A 5,749-nucleotide genomic window follows, 5' to 3' on the forward strand; every position below is an offset into this window, starting at 1 on the left:
TGGGGCACATGCGCAATAAGGGGCGGGACACGCATAGGTGGGGCTTGGGTGCTCATGGCAAGGTGTGGGTGCTTGCATGGGCGGGGTTTGGGTGCTCTTGGCAAGGTGTGGGTGCTTGCATGGGTGGGGTTTGGGTGCTCATGGCAAGGTGTGGGTGCTTGCATGGCAGGGTGTGGGTATGCACGTTGTATCTTCTGAGAATGATTGCGGGAGATCTAATGGTCTGATTTTGATGCATCATATATCCAAGTACTATTCATCCGTACAGTCTCTTTGGACTGGATTCCTTCGTATATGAGAAGTTATAATTGGACCCTTCTTTTCTCTCGCATGGGATTTCTAGGGTTTTTGGGTGAGTATGGAATGCTTCTAGGTTGGGTTACCTCAGTTAGTTGTCATCTCTGTTGATCAGAAGTGAGAGGTCACGTCCATGATTCATAAGTCATCATAGCTGAGGGAGGGTGATGTGAGTGTAGCGGCTGGAAATGGGATCTCTCTCTCTCTCTCTCTCTTCCCTTTGTGGGGAAAGGACTTGTATCTGTTCTGTCCTTTCTCCTCTCTTTCTCTTTTATAAGGGAGGGGTGTGTCGTGTGTGCTTACCTGCGGGCCTTGCACTACTGTATTGCCGATTAGAGATACGTGGAGGCCTACTTCGTAGGAGTATAAAGTTCGTCATTTGAGACGGAGATTTGATGATGGTCCAATATGGGGATCGGGATCATGCAAAAGGGTTTGGAGTCACCACCAAGGGTTATGGGCCTAGGACCCGGGGTAGGACCCGATTCTTGAGAAAAGGGCCCAATAGTTGGTCTAGTCCAGAGATTTAGGGCAAGTGTTAGGTTGTAGAGTTGGGAAGGTGTTAGGCACCCAATCTACCTGGTTCCATTGGTCTTCCTATTAGATGCTTGAGAACGAACATTTTCTATGTTTATTCCTATTCCACATTCATGGCTAAGCTATCACTCGTATATACAATTGAATTTAAATGGCTATATACACTAAAGAAAAATCAATATAAAGTCTACATGATGATGATTCGGTTAAGAAGTTATACTTGAACTTAACACCTGTTTCGGGTCAAGATGGGTGGATGCCCTGGTTGATGCTAGTACGAACTGGTTTCTAGATTCTCCTGGCTCAGGGGAAGATGGTCTTGACCTCCAACTTCCTTTCTCGAGAGATGCTGACTATTCGGACAGAGTTCTAGCTAAGAATGGTTACTTTTGGATTTGATTTCGGATAGAGCTTTGACTAGGTAAGGCTATTTTTGGATTTGAACTCAGACAGAGCTTCGGCTAGGGATAGGCTATGGGAGGGCTAGGCTGAGGTGGCACTCAGACACAGCTTCAGCTAGGAATTGGCTGGAACCTAAATGGTTGAAGAACTTCGAAGGCCCAAAGAACACTTCGAAGATTCGAAGGAATCTTACGAAGATCTCTCAGTAGACTGGAAGAAACTCAAAAGGGGGTGGGAGACTAAGGGAAAACTTTTCCTACACAAAGATCTCACCCAAAGAAGGCAAAGGATTTAAGAGTTTCGAAGGCCCAAAGAACACTTCGAAGATCCGAAGTGTTGAAGGTCTCTCCGAAGACTAGAAAAACTTCAAGGGGGGATGGGGGAGGAGAGAGGGCAAAGCTTCTCTCACTATAAGGCTTAGAACTTTGTGGTGTGTTGTTGTGTAAAACCAAAGGGAGGGGGTATTTATAGGATTCTTGCACCAATGGGGAGGAAAGTAGAAATTTTATAGCCAATGAGGGGAAAAGTGGTTTTTCTAAACCAATGGGGTAAAAATGTGAGATTTTGGGTCAATAGGGTGGAAAATGATTTTCTTTGGGTAATAAGAAAAAAGTAAATTTTTTTAGGCCAATAAGATAAAAAGATACCTTTTTGGGCCAATGGGTGGTTGTGGTGTAAGGTACGCTAGTGGAGTAGCGTACAGTGTAGAAGTGGGGTGGAGAGAAAATGTCTTCACCCAAACAGGTCAGTGGGACATAGTCCGACCATTATTAATTGCACACGAGGCTGGGTAAGGGCAGTCGGGGTAGTCATAGGTGCACATGGTAGGCAAGGTGGGCGCGGGGATACTGACATGGGCGTGGGCGTGGGGCAGGCATAGCTGCGCGGGGCAGCAGGCACATGGTGCAAGCAAGGTGCGAGCAACAAGAAGGCAGGCACGCGTGGCATGCAGGCAGGGGCACTCGGGCTATGCGGTAGGGGCGCACGATTCGTGCAGTAAGGGTATGTGGGCAGGCAGCAGGGGAGCATGCGATGTGCGGTGGGGGTGCGTAAGCCATGCAGTAGGGGTGCTCGAGAAGGCAGCGGGGCTATGTGCGATGTGCAGTGGGGGCACACAAGTCTTATAGTAGGGGAACGTGGGTTGTGCGAGGCTGGCTGGCTTGTGTGCGAGACATGCAAGCGGAAAAATATGATTTTCCAAGGAAGATTGTGGGAGATCTGACGGTCCAATTTTAACATACCATATATCGTCGGAATCATATGTTTGAGCACTATCCATCTGTATGATCATCTTGACCGAATTCCTTCGTATATAAAAAATCAAAATTGGACCCTCTTTTCTCCCACGGGGGGTTTTTGGGTTTTTTAGATAGGGGATGTTTTTAGGTTTCCTTAGTCAATCATCATCTCTGTGGTTCGAAAGTAAGAAGTCATGTTTGCATTTCATCATAGCCGAAGGAGGTGACAAAATTGGGTTTCTACTGAATGCCCCTCTTTGGCCAAGGCCTGTGCCAACAACCAAAGGGCAAAGAAAAGAACGACCATATTTTGTCACCCAGAGCATGTACTACCATCATCTTGCTCATCAATGATGGTGCTGAAAGTGCAACAGGTAATATCTCTTAACTACTTTAAAGTTTAGGACCTAGGCTGCCCGATTGTAAGAAAGAAATTCACTACTCTTCCAATCCTGTAAAAGACGTTACTACGTTGATCTTTGACTTTTCCTAGGCGGGGCTTCCATGTGCTGGCTTAGGAAATTTGGTCTCTAGGTTGGATCATTCGAACCAATCTGGGCTATCTGGGATTGTCGATTACAATAAAGAAATTCACTGCTCTTTCAATCTTGCAAAAAACGTGTGATTAATGGATTTTCCTTAATTGGGCTTCCATGTGCCAGTTTAGGGAATCAATAATGAGATCGAGCCACTCAGAACCAATTCAAAGAAAACGGGCCACCTGTAGCCGGGTAAATGCAATTGGGCCACCTGGGGCCGATAAATGCAATTGGGCCACTTAGGGCTGGTTCAATGAAATTGGGCCACCTGGTGCCCAGTAAATGCTATGGGGCCACCTGGGGCCGGGTAAATGCAATTGGGCCACTTGGGGCCGATTCAATGAAATTGGGCCGCCTGGCGCTGGGTAAATGCAATCGGGCCACCTGGGGTCGAGTCAATGAAATAGGGCCACCTGGGGTCGGTTAGATGCAATTGGGCCACCTGGGGTCGGGTAAATGCAATTGTTTCTTTTCTTGACTTTCTTTCTTTGATTCTTAATTTTTGGCTCTTTGATTTGCTTTTTGCTTTCACTTTTGAATTTTGACTATGAAAAATTCGTTACCTATAAAATTTTGACTTTTACCTTCCTCTTTTCCATATGAGATAATTTTCACCTACCACAAAAATAATTTTGAACTTGTTATTTAGTGGTAAGAATTTTTTGATTTGTACCTTAGAACTGGAACCCTTTTTTTTTTTTTAGGAAAATGATTTTTTTACCCATAAAATGGTCCCCCATCCCTTTGTTTATTCCTTATTCTGACTTTTCTGAGTTGAGAACGATTTTGTGAGTGAGTGAGTTTGGGCTTTGGAATCTTCTCGAAGATCCGAACCATTTCGCATTTTCTCGGGTTTCTTCATATTTTTTCCGAAGATCTTCAGATTTTTCTTGAAGTTCTTCATCTTTCTCTTGAAGATCTTCATAGTTCTTGAGAAAGGAGACCTTTGGAGAATTTGACTTCTTTTTGGGCTTTTGTGCAAAATTGGAGAACTTCTTGGGGTTTTTTATGATTTTGGAAAATATGATTGAAAGAAGAAAGTGAAAGACTTGTGGGGAAGTCTAGCTGGATGGTTGTAGTAATTCTTCACAAAGGTACAAGAACCTTGTGGATTGGTACTCGGGACAGACTCTCCAAAACACTCAGAACCATATCTGCAACTTAGCATAGGGTTATGGGTTAGTCTTTACGTTTCATTCATTATTTTTCTCATCTATTCATTTACTTTTGTTTTGCTCTTTCTTTTTTTTTTTTCATCATTTTCTTACATTTTTATTATTATTAATTTTTATTTTTTATAAGCATGAAGGGAGAGTACAACCAACCTTAGCCATGTATGGCCATTCAAACATGGTTCGGGCTTGGTATAAGATACTTCCCTGCGGGGTAAAGGAGATGGTTGACTCATCTTACTTGAGTCTATTAGTTTTCATAGAGACCAAGAAATTTGGTCCAACATTGGTAGGGGCCCTGATGGAGAGATGGTGGCCGAGTACCCACTCCTTTCATCTTCTTATAGGCGAGATCACCATCACACCCCTATGCTTCTATGGCTTGATAGGCATACCATTTGGGGAGAGACCCCTGATCCTTCCTGAGACTCTGACTGTTAAGGAGTTCGCAGAATTGATAGGCATTGACATTGCAGCTGATCAGACACATATCTGGCTTAGTGAGATTAGTGCGCGTTGGTGGAGCACTAGCCTGGGGGTAAACCTTGGTAACATTGCACAGGTGACCCACTCTTTCTTTTTGCTTGTTGTGGGTCAGTGCCTCTTCGGCGACCTTCGAAGAGGGGTGAATATTCTCCTAATAGCCTTCTTCTGAAATCTTCGGGAGGTAGATTCTTGGGATTGGGGTGGGGCCGCCTATGCATATCTTCTGTGGACCTTGGATCTGTTATCATATGGAGACCGAGGTCTCAAGGGAGTGGGCTACATCCTCTAGGTAATTTTTCATCTTTGTACTCATTTCTCTTCATTTGGTTGCATTTCCTTACTTTGATCTTGCAAATCAGCCCTGGTGCTTTGAACATTTGGAGAATATAACTCCTAGATTGAGAGATCCTCGAGCATTATCCTTTCCCATAGCGACAAGGTGGGGAGATAGTCGGGTACTCAGGGGCCAGTGCCATCCTCCAGGGACCACTACTCGTTCTCTTTTGAACAACCTTATAGAGGTATGCTATAATTGTCATTAAATTTCCTTTTGTCCTGTGCTGTACTTACTCTTCAATTTGCATGTCACTTGGAGGCCGTTCCAGCCTCTTACGTTCCCAAACCATGATGAAGTCACTTTGGCAAGATACTTGTCCGAGAATTGGGTCCTATTCCAGTGCATATGGGGCCATGCCTGGTACTTTGGAGAGATAGTTGTACCTCAGTGGTCTGATTTTGATGCCGTTTCTCTCCTTGTCTCCCTCCACCCACCATGCATTGTCTGGAGTGCATTCCTGCAAACCAGATTGAGAGCTTGGCCAATGGAGTATGAGCTGATTCATTCCTTGACTGGGATATGGACTATAAAACCTTCCTGGAGGAGGAGACAGTATGCACCCCTTTAGGCCCTGACGGTCCAGTGGTACGTTACTCTTCTTTGAGTGTCTCCTTCATGCTTCCATTTCTTTTTTTTTTTTTTTTTTTTTTGGTCTTGACTGATGTTCTTTTAGGGGAGAACACGTCGTGTTGATCTTTCTACAGTCTAGTCACATATCACTACTGCTGATCCATTGTAAAG

This window comes from Macadamia integrifolia, unplaced genomic scaffold, assembly GCF_013358625.1.
Source record: "Macadamia integrifolia cultivar HAES 741 unplaced genomic scaffold, SCU_Mint_v3 scaffold458, whole genome shotgun sequence".
In the NCBI taxonomy this organism is placed as follows: Eukaryota; Viridiplantae; Streptophyta; class Magnoliopsida; order Proteales; family Proteaceae; genus Macadamia; species Macadamia integrifolia.